This window comes from Canis lupus, chromosome 17 (assembly GCF_048164855.1).
Source record: "Canis lupus baileyi chromosome 17, mCanLup2.hap1, whole genome shotgun sequence".
Classification (NCBI taxonomy): domain Eukaryota; kingdom Metazoa; phylum Chordata; class Mammalia; order Carnivora; family Canidae; genus Canis; species Canis lupus.
In genome coordinates, this window is record NC_132854.1 from 19235485 (window position 1) to 19250648 (window position 15164).

General features: G+C 33.8%; 1 long non-coding RNA gene across 1 annotated transcript in view; it reads left to right on the forward strand.

Moving 5' to 3' along the window:
* LOC140608317 (uncharacterized) overlaps positions 1-5492 on the forward strand; it is a 74888-nt gene extending 69396 nt beyond the window's left edge. The window contains exon 2 of the long non-coding RNA XR_012010336.1: positions 5384-5492. This is a non-coding gene — a long non-coding RNA (uncharacterized lncRNA). The remainder of the gene's footprint in view (positions 1-5383) is intronic.
* Positions 5493-15164: the final 9672 nt, after the last annotated feature.

Below are 15164 nucleotides of genomic sequence, written 5' to 3' on the forward strand. Positions count from 1 at the left end.
CCACTCTTCTCTTTGTTCATGAAACACAGACACACTAGTCATCATTTTGCTTTTTGTTTATGCCACTCTTATTCTTCCAATCTTTATCTTTGTTCCTCCTCTGTCTAGAATGGCCTGTTGCAGGTATTTTTATTGTTGGTTCATCAACATCATTTATGTATTTGCTCCAGTGTTTTCTTTCTTATCTAAGAAACACACCTCATTGACTACTTTGCCTTTTAGCAGCTCTCTATTCCTTATTTTCTTCATAGCACTTAAAACTCTCCAAATTTACATCATTTCTTTGTTTACCTATTTGTTGTTAGGCTTCTCTTTTAGAATGTAGGAGTTATGCAGCAGGGACTTGTATGACTTTTTACCAGTTCTCTCGGGTACAGAATGCTTAACATATAGAATGTACTCAATATATATATATATTGAATAAATAAATGAATGTTTTATACTTAATCTCCTGTTCTACTTAGATATGTCTAATTTCATTAAAATTTTCTTAAAATTACATTGAAATAAATATTTCATTTTAATTTGAATTCCTTTATTGTGAAAATAAACATTGACTTACATATTTATTGCTAATTTTTATTTATTCTTCTGGGAAAAATTTGTTCAAAATTATCTTATTTCCTTTCACAAAGGAAAGATCCTGGTAATCATAATAATATAACAGCAATAACAGTGGTTAATTTAAATAAAGTTGGTACAGCCACTTCCCTCACCACTTTATTCATGATAATAAATACATTTCTTTTTTTTAATGATTTAATTTCTTTATAACCTAAAAAAAAATAAAAGAAGAAGAAAACTTATAAGAAAGCAAAATGTCCTCTGAAAGATCAACGGGTTTTTTTTTTTTTTTTTTTTTAGCAATTTGCAAATCTTGGTATTTATCTTGAACACATTATATTTTTACCAACTTCTGAGTCAATGTTAACTTTACATGGCAATAATCTATTCTTATATGACAACATAATTATTCACATAAATTGGAGTAGTGTAACTAGAAATATTACACTAAATAATTAGAACAAACTGAGCTTTTCAAAATAAACATGGCAAAACACAACTTGAATATGGTATATTTGATTTAAACTTTTTAAATGGTTATCATTGTTAATTCTAATACTCTAAATAAATTTCTCAGATTCTTTACACATTTTGCAATGGACACCTCACATTACTAAAGGTAATGGAATCACACTGCACAATATTTCTACCATCCATACCTGCTCTGGAGACCTCATCCCTTTAGTACTAAGAACAATATAAATTGTCTTTAAAGAAACATTTATGCTTTGCATAAAACAGCACTATTATTTGCTCTATATTTTACCTTGATATTTTATTTTCTTTTAGAAATTTACTCCTCTGTGTAAGGTCCTGCCTTAAACACACCACGTGTCTCCCTGATTTTCATCTCATTTCCTTGGTGTCCTTTGATTGCCTTGAGAATGTGGCTTGAGGGTGAACAACAGGGTGGGGAGGTCAAATAAAAACAGACAGGAGTCCATGTCCCTTAACATAGATGCAATGTGAATTTCTGGTCTTTTTCATGATGATATAACTTATCATTATCAATGTGCAGATCCAGCCAAAGATGATCTCATTCACTAAAGGGACGAGGAAAGATGTGAGCAGAATTCAATCGAGAGTACTGCAGAGCTCTGCCATTGCTTTAAACAAACTTACCCTCATCTGGAATGAAGTAGGATGGCAGATTTGAGTGTGTTTCCTTTTAACCAACTGTGGCTCAGGGCCATTAGAATTTATCTCCACCAATCAAAAACTTAGAATTGATATTAAATGTTTTCTCATGGCATTATAAAAAATGAAATTCACATTAATGTTATTTTATTTGCAAGATTTGGATCTTCTTTTCTTCCTCCTTTCTTTTTTCACTTTATTTCTATTTTTATAACTAATTATATTAGCTATTTTTCTATGGAAGGCAACACACTCATTCTAAAAAATAAATATATATTTTTATGTTCTAGGCAAATAGATAAATTTCCTATGCAATAAAATGATTTTTCTTTTGCCATTCAAAAATTTGTATTTTTTTAAACCAGGGGTTCACTTACATGTGAGGATTCTTCTTACTTTAAATGACTTAAAATCACTGTTGCTAATAGGTAAAATAAATAAACTATTGACTGGCAAAACTCTAAGAAGGACATTCTTAGACAAAGAGATGCTTGAAATTAGAGATCCAAATGCTGCTAGGAGGAATCTTCCTTATCTCATCTAGTGCCTGAAGAATTTATTCTTTAACCTAACCAGACAACTCCAGACTTTACAGTCTCATCACCAACAACCCCCTTCTACCTGTTCCCATTAGAGAAATAATAGGAAAAACCACTTGTTTGAACCATGTTGGGCCACATGGCCATCTCTGCATCAATCACCGTGGCTTCAAGAGTCTGTGACTGGACACACTCATTTGCCCTTACCGATCCTCCAGATGGAGAGAAAGAAAAACAGATCCCCTGAGGCAGGCCTTACTATCTGATATAGATTAAGCAATGATATAAATCAGAAATGCTTACACTGAGGGTCTGTGCCCTAAAACAACTATACCAAATGCTGCCTTAACATATCAGAAATAATGCAAATGTAGCATATTTCAAATAAATCTGTCAAAATGGTATAGTGGCAAAAGGAAACTCCTGGACTTTTACACACTAAAGAACTCTGTTGCTTTTGGCAAGTTACTGAAATGCTCTGATCTTCTATGTCTCTATTTGAAGTGAGCATAAATCACCACATTAGTGTTTTGTTGTAAAGACTGGAAACTAGAAAACACATCTGTATACTCCTCCAGGACCTGGGATACAGTCTGCATTGAGATAATGGTCACCATTGTTGTTTGTTGTTGCTGCAGAATTTTGCAGGGAAAGCATTTTTCCTGAGCTGTGTTTTAGCAACACGTAATCCATCTGAACATTGCTGAAGCTGTGAAAGTTATTTTTTCCACCATATAGCACACATACAAAAAATGTTCTACAACGTGCAAAACCCACATTTCTCCTGCTTTTTTTTTTTTTAATTTTATTTATTTATTCATGAGAGAGACACAAAGAGAAAGACAGGCAGAGACACAGGCAGAGGGAGAAGCAGGCTCCATGCAGGGAGCCCGACCTGGGACTGATCCCGGGACTTGATCCCGAGACTCCAGGATCACTCCCCAGGCTGAAGGCGGTGCTAAACCGCTGAGCCACCCAGGGAGCCCCCATTTCTCCTGCTCCTTATGCCTTTATCTTCTTTGCTTTCCTTTTAAAGCCTTACTTTCTGTTTTCTTTTTCTTCCTATTCTCTCGTCACTGTTTTAAGTTTTTCCTTTTTCAATCTACCTTCCATCTCTGCTCAGTGCTGACTCCCTGCCCACACACAGACTTTGATGTATGCGGGCATCACACATACCAAACTTGTGGGCACAGTTGAAACTTGTGGGAACAGTTCAACAGAGAATTAAGCTTCCATTTCTATGACCAAGATCAAGAATACCAAAGGTTCAACCCTGGCAATCCATTTCTCTGTGATGTGAGAAGATAATGGTCGTTAATCAGAGGGAAAACAGTTGTCTACTGAATTTGACTGCTTCCTTTGACAGTCAAACTGACAGGTTGCTATAGATGGAGTTTAGAGCAAGTGCTTTCAAAGAAAAGGCATAAGTGCCTTCTGTGAGGGGAACCTTTGTGGAAGGGGAGCAGATTCAAGATCAAATTCTACAGGTGTGTGTGTGTGTGGGGGGGTGTGGTGACAGATCAAATCCCATGTGTCTCTCATATTCAGATGGCATTAGCATATATCTAAAGCATCTTTCTTTTCTTTTTTTTTTTTAATTATTTATTTATTTATTTATTTATGATAGTCACCAGAGAGAGAGAGAGAGAGAGAGAGAGAGAGACAGGCAGAGGGAGAAGCAGGCTCCATGCACGGAGAGCCCGACGTGGGAGTCGATCCAGGGTCTCCAGGATCACGCCCCGGGCCAAAGGCAGGCGCCAAACCGCTGCGCCACCCGGGGATCCCAGCATCTTTCTTTTCAATAAGCAGTATGTGTTCTGGAAATGCCAACTCATATTAAAATATAATTAGCAAAGTAATCCTCTTCTCATAATAATAGCGTGTTTTAAATTCAATATACATACTTTGGCACTTGCACAATGTTTCCAGTCATTAGTGTATATAAGCCATTCTATATTCTGGTCATACACGTTGGTAGACAAGGTCAGTATAGATCATGAACTCAATAGAACTCAATACACTAGCATTCACTTGAGATATACTCATGTCCGTAGGACTAAATATAGCTTTTCACTACTACTGAACTTCACTACAATTTCACCCCATTAACAAAAATGTGTCAGTCTCAGTTTCAAAATACGCTCATCCCTGACTTACTCTTCAACATGATTTTGTACCATATTTTATGCTGTTCTTAGGTCTTTCCTTTGATATTCCTAAGTGTGTTATTATTTTCAATATGGAAACCCTCTTTACTAAAAGGCATTCATGGAATTCTCTTAGAGTAACGTAAGTACTTTTTTGAGGATGATGGTGTTAGAATAAAAATACCCCATGTTATGTAATTGAGAGTGTTTGACAGTGATTTACGCATTTGCAGCACCTTAAGACTTTGCTATTAACAGGTGTTATCCATGTCAAAACATAAAAAGGTAATTACTTTATAGAAAGAGATGTTACCCAAGTAATCCCTTAGAAGTGTATGCTACTTCCAGTATAACTGAAATTTCATGCCATTGCCAATGAGAGCATGTCTTACAGTCATCAGTGCATAATCTTAATCTTAATGAGGTCCCAATCACATTTGGCTGTCATAGGTTTTTAAATATATCTTAAGTCTATTACTTGGTTCCATTAATTAGTATGTATATTTTCAGGATCCTAAAATAGGTATCATATTAAGAAGAAAATTTAGAGATGTGTTCTCAACATCCTGTTTGGTTTTTGCACTGTTCATAGGATATAGAGGCTTAAGTATTAGTGGAACAGACTTCTCTATTATAGGCATTTAGTAATTTTGCAAGAAGGTCCTATTAACATTTTATTTTTTCTTTAATGGTTTTAATGAAAAGGAAAAAAAATAATTGTCTTAAAGACCTAATATACTCATTTTGGATAGGGGCTCTTTAGGGGTAGAGAGACTATTATAGCCATTAATGAATTTTACCAATTCTCTGAGTAATGTGTCATAATTGAGAATCGGCTTTGCTAGGAACTGAATTATATCACTCTAAAATTCATATATTAAAGCTTTAACCCCTGATGTGATGATATTTGGAGATGAGGCCTTGGGAAGTAATTAGGTCATAAGGGTAAGCTTTCTCAGTCTCTCTTTTTCTGTCTCTGTCTCTCCACCATGACAGCACACGATACATAATCAGGAAGAGAGACCTCACCAGAAATAGAATCAGCCAGCATCCTGATCTTGGATTACCAGTCTCCAGAGCTGAGAAATAAATGTCTGTTGTTTAAGCCACTCTGTCTATGGTATTTTTTCTACAGCAACCCAAGTAACTAATACAAGCTTTATAATCTGTATGGATAGTAATATGCTAATTCCATTAGAAGAGCTATTAGCTATTTGGTAGGCAGTGATAAAAAGAATTGTTTCTATTTGATTTTGCAGGGAAGATGCTCTGGAAAATAAAACCAGCTCACCTTGAATGGTTCATAGTTTAAAGTCTGACTCAGAGTCTTTATGCTCCAATGACATATTTCACTTTTAAATTTGGCTAGCATAAAGCATATGAGTGACAAATATGTGGTGGAGACATGTCACTATAGGTCATGTCTCAATGGTATTTTTCAAGAGCTAGTAAATGTAATAGAGCTTTGTACATTTTCTGAAGCATTCAAGTGAGTATAATAACTTTTCTACTGTTCCATATGAGTCATATAATATGTTGCAAATATTAAAATCAGCTTATCTTTATTTAAAACAAAAGTCAGTGTTTCTTTGATGTGCTTTCAAATGGCTGTCAAATATTAACTTTGTACTGTATATTTCAACATTTATAAATAGGACTCTAAATAAATCATGGCTCTCAAATAGTGCTACATTAACATCTTCTATCAAGATTTTATATAACTATTTGGCTAATGAAGAAACAAAAACTTAGTGTAATAATTTTGAAGAGATATTACTTGATGATAGTGATAATTCTTCCTACAAAAATATATTTGGTTAAAACTACATAATATATAAGGTTCCAGAATGTACCATATAAAAATAACAACAGTTTCAGCATCATGGATATCTATTTTTCTATATTGGGCAATTTTAATTTTATCCAAAATTGTATTTTTTACATCAATACTATGAGGCAATGTATCTGAGTAGGACAAACAACAACAACAGCAAGTGAAAACAGCTCCCTGAATAGTGAAAATTTGTATTCTTTTTAGAATCAGGAAGACTTCATCTTCCTGATTTATAGGTTTATGGATTTAGAGACTGAAATAGAAAAGTTTTATAAATGTAGTTTAAGTCTATTAGAGAGGATGAACTCAGAAATATATTTAATGAAATAAAATTAATTAAAGCACTTCATAAACTGTAAAATGCTGAATAACTGCCTCCCTCCCCAATAATAAGCTCAAATCTTCTCCCTCCTAGTTCAGGGATTTTTCTATTAGAACAAACAAAATAAAGTAGAGCATCCTGTAAAACATTTTTTCCCTGTGCTGGGAACTTAAATAGGAGCAGAAGTACCTAGGTTGATTTCTTTCTAGCCCAGGGTACTTAGTTGTTTTAGCAATAATTTAAGAATCCTAATGGAATTCCATCATAAGGAATGCTCTATAAAGCATTCCTAAACAACAAAATTCAGAATGCACACTTAAGTTTAGACGATTAAAGTAAAAATTTTGTGCCTCAATTCAAGGATTTAGTTGGAAATAAAGTTCACTTTTCAAGTGATTAAAGTTAGAATGATATTGTAATAACGGTAGCCCTAAGAGCAGTTGCCAATTACATAAACTTATTTTAAAGATACAGATGTCTCCTGCTCATGGGTCTTATTTGACCTGAACAAAGGTGGTCCATGATACAGTGTTAATTTCTCTGAGAATAATCGATAGTTTTAATACATTTCAAACCATTAAAAATGTGCAAGTGCCTCTTTGGGAGAAGTAAGTTAGCATAAATATTTTTATTGCTGATTGCTACTTGTGTCCTTGTGCTTGGAGTATTAAACAAAATGTTCTCTTACTGAGGAGAAATTAAATGGAGAATAAAGATAAAAGGCTTTAATATAAGCAGTATTCAATATAAACATAGGTTATTTAAGTTGATTTACTGCAACTTGAAGACTGTTTTTTAATAAAACTTATGCTGTGAATATTAAGAGAATAAAGCCAGTTCACAAGCACACACACATACACACAACTTACAGAAAGTTTTCCCTTCATAAAACTGAAGAATGAAACATATACAACAGAGAAAAAGAAAAGATTTATTTGCACCCTGAATCCTGGTGTTGAGGAATATTGGCTTATTTAGAAAAAGCAGTTTGACAGATTTGTGAGGGATGAGGGGAAAGTTTTCAATTCCTTGAACGGCTTAAAATATGTTCTAAAGCTTTTTTTTTTCTTGAGTCAGATTGTTAGTAATATTAATATTATGTTTTATCAGCCATGCTGCGTTTGTTCTCAGATGAAACCTGCAGTGATTGAAAGACTGACAATGAGAATTCATGAAGAGATTGATGGCTAAGAAGAAAAGAGACTTTTCATGAGGCAAGAGGGGAAGCGTAGGAAAAGTGAGAGGAAGACCAAAAGGAATATATAGGAAGCAAACATTTACTGTTATGCACAACATCTGTTAAACAGAAACAAAGAGAAGGAAGCTATGCCTGAGCATCAATTTCTGAGAGAAATTAGGAGAATCTGGTCATGAACTCTCATAACCAACCAGCAGGTGGGGCCAAAGGCCAAGAAGAACTGGTAATTGTCAGGGTGCATCCAAGACCTTTTAGGGTGAAAAAGCATTGAAGAGAGGCGTGGAAGTCAGTAATCAGCATAGTATGGAATATTCATTACCCTACAGGAGGTTGAGTTTTCCCTGCTCACAGAGCATGAAGTTGGTGGGCCAGTCCTTACTATCTTTTTTTCACCTAATTTTTCATTTAATTTGTTATCTGTGGTCCTTTTTTAAAACATTAGGTTCACAAAAATGGACATTGCTATTAGTCTTATTATGAAGGATTAAAAATTGTAAAAGATACATAATACTTTATGTTGTCATTAAGATTTCAAGACCTTGAAGTGGATAAAAACATAATGGCATCACTGCCTTTCATATTTAAAATGGTTTTGGCATTGACAGCCCATATCTCAGAAAAATGGCCAGTCACCACACATTCTCATTGCAAAAAATTTCAGGTACAGCCTGTTGTCATTGAAAACAAACTGTGGAAACTAGCTGTTCAAAAGTATAACTAATGTATTTTTAAACCATGTTTTAAAATATTTTGAGATGTACTAAAATAGCTCTTGATTAGATGAAAATAACTTTGTACTTCATCAATAAAAATAATTGTGCTTTTTCATATTTATAAGTAGTATGGGAAGTTAATGTCGACTCTTTTTTAGATTATTATTCAATGTTGCCATTTTTGACATTAAGCACCATGATCCACCCCAAAATAATTTTCTTTAGAGGTGATCTATTCAAATATGTGTTAACATTACCATATAAATGATGATAGTTAAATTTATTATTAGTAAATGGAAATCCTACTGTTGCACACACTTAACACTTCTTTTGCAATCTGATCTATTTTAAATGTATTCTTTAACATAATTATATAAAGACAAATTTAATCTTAATATGTCAGAAAGTATTATCATCTTGCAAGCAGTACTCCAAGGTTAATAATGTCTGGGAATATAAAGTGTTTTTGACTGTAAGATTAGTCTTCTTATTTGAAAAAGGCTTTAAATTTCATTTCAAAGGAGATTTCACGCCCCATGAAATTTAAACTATGACATTTAGAAAACATTCACTTTATTATAATGCACTGAAAAATTATAGTGCAAATGCTTCCTGTTCCTATCCATCAAAACTGTTGTTAGAAATGTAAAGGGAGTATTTTCTTAGGTAAAAATTATGTGATATGCTGAGAAAAAAAAGTGCCTCCTACTGTTCATCCTGAAGTCAGGTAATTACTGCTTCAATTATGTTACAGAATGTTTTAAAATTAGGTCTTGCAGTTGTTTTCAGCAGAGTTTATGTTTAGATAACCTTTTGTTCATTGAGTTTTCCATTTATCCAAAAGTTTATGGGGTGCTCCATAATTTTTAAAAAATAAGTTTTAAGGAAATCCTTTTATGTACTCTTAATAATACTTCTATGTCACAAACTAATACTGAGATTATAAGATGCAAAAATGTGGCACTTTTAAATACTAATGTGAAGATTTCATTTGTCCTCACACAGTAATTTTAGATGTCCTTGCTAGAGCTCAACTTTGATTTAAGTGACTTCTTCTCAATGTTTTTCTTCTTTTCAAAACAAGATCTTTTTGAATGATATCAAAAAAGTCTACTAAACACATATTAGATTTCCTACAAAATTTTGGATCATACTTTTATTTCTTGTTTTACTTGATAATACATTTATTATCGAGATTTAGAGCATATCCACCATGACCTAAAATTACACATTATTTTATTTTTTAAAGATTTTATTTATTTATTCATGAGAGACACAAAGAGAGAGGCAGAGACATACGCAGAGGGAGAAGCAGGCTCCCTGTGGGGAGCCCAATGCAGGACTTGTCCCAGGACCCCAGGATCACACCCTGAACCAAAAGCAGACACTCAACCACTGAGCCACTCAGGTATCCCTAAAATTACACTTTATTATACATTTTGATTTTTTTAAAAATTGAAACTGATCTAATCACTCAATATTTCTCCTTAAAGTTCCTAAATGATAAAAGCCACATGTTGAGTAGTAATGGCAGAGAGTAGACACTCAATAAACATCAGGTCAAATGGTTACATGGATGATGTTAATAAAAGGTAAGAATGATGTGAATTATTCCTATTTTAGTGTCCAATGCTGACGAAATCATGTTCTTACAAAGATGTTTTCCTGTATATCACATCTAAAATGCCATTCTCTTAAATAAGAACAGCTCATTTAAAGAACAAAGAGAAACCAATGATGGAAAAGAGGAGGTATATACATTCTTTCTTGTCTAAAATGAGAAATAACTCAGGAGAAAGCTAAGCTCATCTTTATTACTTTTGAAGCCAATTGGCCCATGGTCAGAAATGTTTGCTAATCTTTGATACTCCAGATTTATCTATCCAAGGTTTTCAGGAAAAGTCAAACAGCCAGCACCTATGAGCCTCCAAAAATGTTGCCTTTGTGCTCAGGAGGTCAGGTGTGGAAACAAGTCTCCATGAACTAATCACAGTTAGATGGTTCTTACAAGTTGTGCAGCACAAATTCACATCAGCTGGGTAAAGTTCAAAATCCCTTAAGCGGGGCCATGAAGTTATTTTGAAAAAGACCCAGACTTGTAGTTTCCATAAATTTTTGGCAAAAACAAATAGATATTATATTTGAAAAATATCCTTTTGTTGCAGGTATCAAAGATTCCTCACAAATCATTTTTTGAGGCATATTCAGCAGCACCAATGAAAAATAAACCTATGCATAGAAAGAGGTACACAGAGAGAACTGGCAAAAAAATTTGAAAACTTAAATACATTCTCAAACACCTCATATATGGGAACTATATCAACCACAGGTTAGGAAGCTATTCTTTTTAGGTTCAAAGAAGTAAAAGACAACTTGTATGTAGTTGGAGACAACATACAAGTACTAAAAACTGACCAAGGAGATTTGTAAAAGCATGAAATATAACTTCTAGAAATAAAAATTACAATGACAAATATTGAAGACTCAATAAATGGTCTTAACAACTGATAACATACAGCTGAAAGACAATTAGGTGGAAGAAAGATCAAAAGAGATAACTCAGAGCATACTTTTCAGAGAGAAAAGTTAACTGGTATGGGAGGTTTTCTTGGATCATGAATGAATAAGTTTCACAAAGATGTGAAGAATAATAAAGGTGGATTGATTAATCTATTTCACATATGGTTTCCCTCTAATAGTTTGAAAGTTATGTACTTCATTCCTTTTATCAGTTTGCTTATAAGTTATAACATGAATCTTTAATTTTTCTATTATTAATCAACAAAATTGTCTCTTTCTGGATAATACAGGGATGTGACACTTACTCAGTCCAGTGTATGTGTTGGTGTTATCGTGTGTTTTAATTCTTAGTATTTCAACCTACTATGGCATCATTATTATTGACCTTCCTTCCAAAAGAAGAAAGGATAGGATAGATAAAGAAACATTTAAGAGGCAGGGCAATTAGCTTCAAATAAGCTAGATGACTTAAATATATCAGTAATTATACTAAATGTAAATTGTCTAACTGACCCAATTTAGACACAAAGATTGTTAAGTAAAATCATTTGAATGAAAAACATTGTGGAAGGCACGTCTACACTATAAGGCTATGTAAAAAAGTAAAAGTGAAAGGGTGGGAAAAGGTAACCATGCAAATAAAATCTAAAATAAAGCTAAAAAATCTAGGATGCCTGGGTGGCTCAGTGGTTGAACGTCTGCCTTTGGCTCAGGGCATGATCCTGGGGTCTGGGGATCCTACATTGGGTTTCCTGTATGAAGCCTGCTTCTCCCTCTGCCTATGTCTCTGCCTCTCTCTGTGTGTGTCTCTCATGAATAAATAAATAAAATAAAAAGCTAGAAAATATATTTGAATGTCAGACAAAATAAAATCCAAGATCCAGAGAATTACCAGAGATAAAAATGGTCACATTATAGTCCGAACAGTTTCAATTTGTTAGGACAATAGGGGGGTTGTGTATACACAAAGGTATGTATCTTTTTATTGTAAAAAAGACAGTTAAAAATTTTTCCTTTCTGTTAATTATTTAAGATTTTTATAAAGCCAGTGAGGCTCTTTAAGGAAGTTATTTCTTCCAAAGAACAAAGACAAAGCCAGGTAATGACATTTAAACTCCAATGATACATTTATTGGAATGGTGCTTTTTCTACCACACTAAATTAAATAAATTTGTCAAAAGTAAAATATATATATATATATATACACACACACACACACACACACATATATACACACTATATATATTATATACTTACATATATAAGTATGTAAGTATATAATATATGCTATATATATATATATATATATATATATATATATATATAGTCCAGAATTATACAAAGAAAATGCAAAAAGAAAGAGAACACTGAGAAATCCACATAGCAGGAGAAATGCCCTATGTGTGACAGTGCAGGGGAACCCTCCTGCACTGTTGGTGGGAATGTGAACTGGTACAACCACTCCGGAAAATTGTGTGGAGGTTCCTCAAAGAGTTAAAAATAGATCTACCCTCTGACCCAGCAATTGCACTGCTGGGGATTTACCCCAAAGATACAGATGCAATGAAACGTGGGGACACCTGCACCCCGATGTTTATAGCAGCAATATCCTCAATAGCCAAACTGTGGAAGGAGCTTCCGTGTCCATCGAAAGATGAGTGGATAAAGAAGATGTGGTCTCTGTATACAATGGAATATTACTCAGCCATTAGAAACGACAAATACCCACCATTTGCTTAAACATGGATGGAACTGGAGGGTATTATGCTGAGTGAAATAAGTCAATCAGAGAAGGACAAACATTATATGGTCTCATTCATTTGGGGAATATAAAAAATAGTGAAAGCGAATAAAGGGGAAAGGAGAAAAAAATTAGTGGGAAATATCAGAAAGGGAGACAGAACATGAAAGACTCCTAACTCTGGGAAACGAACTAGGGGTGGTGCAAGGGGAGGTGGGCGGGGGGTGGTGGTGACTGGGTGACGGGCACTGAGGTGGGCACTTGACGGGATGAGCACTGGGTGTTATTCTATATGTTGGCAAATTGAACACCAATAAAAAATAAATTTATATTAAAAAAAGGACCTAAAAAAAGGAATATAACAAATATCTTCAGAAATTGATTAAAAGTAAACAAAATCAGTTAAGAATATAGATTTATAGGATGCAATGAACAAATCACAAATTAGATCATTAATGAATACAAATAGAACAGCAACACATAAGTACAGGATACACCTTTTCAGACACACATAGGACATTTACCAAAGTTGACCACATAGAACTTGATCATAAGGCAAGTTTTCACATGTTTTGAAGGGTTGCTTTCATGATCCATATATGATTCACCCAGAATTCAACTAGCAGTCAATAATGAAATGAAGTAGAATATTTCCATATCTTTGTAAATTAAGAGATTAACTAAAAAAATACTGTGTTACGAAATAAATTACTACAGGTATAGAAAATTAAAAAATAAGGGAATTTATAAGGAAAATACTACTCTATCTTTAACTATTAGAAAGCAGCTAAGACATTATTAGAAAAGAAGCTGAAAATTAATGAGATGCACATCAATTTCATAAGTTAAAAGAAGAAATCCAAAACAAGTCCAAATAAAAAAGGAACCTAATGATGTAGATAAAACCAGAAGTTAATGTTATAACAATAAATATTAGGAAGTTTGAATAAAGCCAAATGGTTGTTCTTTGAAAAATTAATTTTTTTAAAAAAAGCAAATTTGGGCAATGATACTCACCAATCATGCCTCACCAATAAGGCACAAATGATACTAGAATGAAAAAGGAGGCCTAATTCTAGATGTTACAGAGATTTTAAAAGGTAATGTGAAGACTTAATGAACAGCCGTTAGATCAACACATGGGAACACTTGGATAAAACAGGCAAGGTCTTAGAAAAGATACAACTTAGCAAATCAAAGAAAGAGGGAGCCAAACCCCGTTAGCCAAAACTCTTCCCACAAAGAAAATTCTGGATGCTCACGACTTTCATATGTTATTATTATGGAAAAAGATAATAATGGCAAAACAGAATAAATATGATAAACTGCAAATTAAGACACTTAAAAACAGTTCCCATGCTTACAGATGGTATAATCAGATTGCTGTGAAGTTCCAGGGCCTTGGGCTGTAAAGAAGCAGATGCTCGCTGTCGTATTCATGACCATCTCACCGAGGCATGAACATCTCCATTCTCTGCATCTTAATCCTCAATAGCTCTTCTTTGTCACAGCATTAAAGAACTAAATGTCAGGCCATATGCATATTGGCACGTTTGCCTCTCTTTGAACCTTTCTGAGATATAAAGGATGAAAAAAATACTGATGTGTCATACTTAGTATTCAAGCCTTGCCCTGTGTGGACATTTGGACTACAAAAGGAATAAAATCAGCAGATTAGAGGAAACGTTGGGTTTTTCTAATCTTTGAATTTTAAAACCACACAAATGATCACGGTGAATCAATTTTATTTTTAGTGTGTCTGCTTCAACAAGTTTGATCTTATGAAGAAAAGGTAACAGGGGTTCTTCGGAATTTATAAGTAAGTATAAATTGGACACCTTTCTATAGATCTTAACTTTTTAAAATTTTTTAATTAAATTCCAGAGTTAACATATAGTGTAATGTTAGTTTCAGATGTACAATTTATTCAACACTTCTGTACAACATCCAGTGCTCATCATGACAGGTGCATTCCTTCATCCGCATGAACTATTTAACCCCATCCTCTTGCCCCCTCCCCTCTGATAACCATCAGTTTGTTCTCTATAGTTAAGAGACTGTTTCTTGGTTTGCCTCTCTCTCTCTCTCTCTTCCCCGCCCCTTTGCTCATTTGTTTTTCTTTTTTTCTTAAATTCTATGGATTTAAATTCAATTTCTATTTTCTCTACCTTGAACTTAAATGTAATCTAAGCATTTTATTGCACTTGAACTATTTAAGCATATTATTAGGTGATCCTATTTCACAATGAAATGTAACAATAATAAAAAATTGTAAAAAAAAAAATTGTGGTCCTCAAATCTAGTATGTATCAAGAGTCAGCTGTAGGGCTTGTTAACACACAAATTGCTGGTTGGTCCCACCCTGACTGGAGTGGGGCTTAAAAATTTGCTTTTATAACAGGTTCCCAGCTGACACTGTTGCTACTAGACAGGGATCATATTCAGAGAA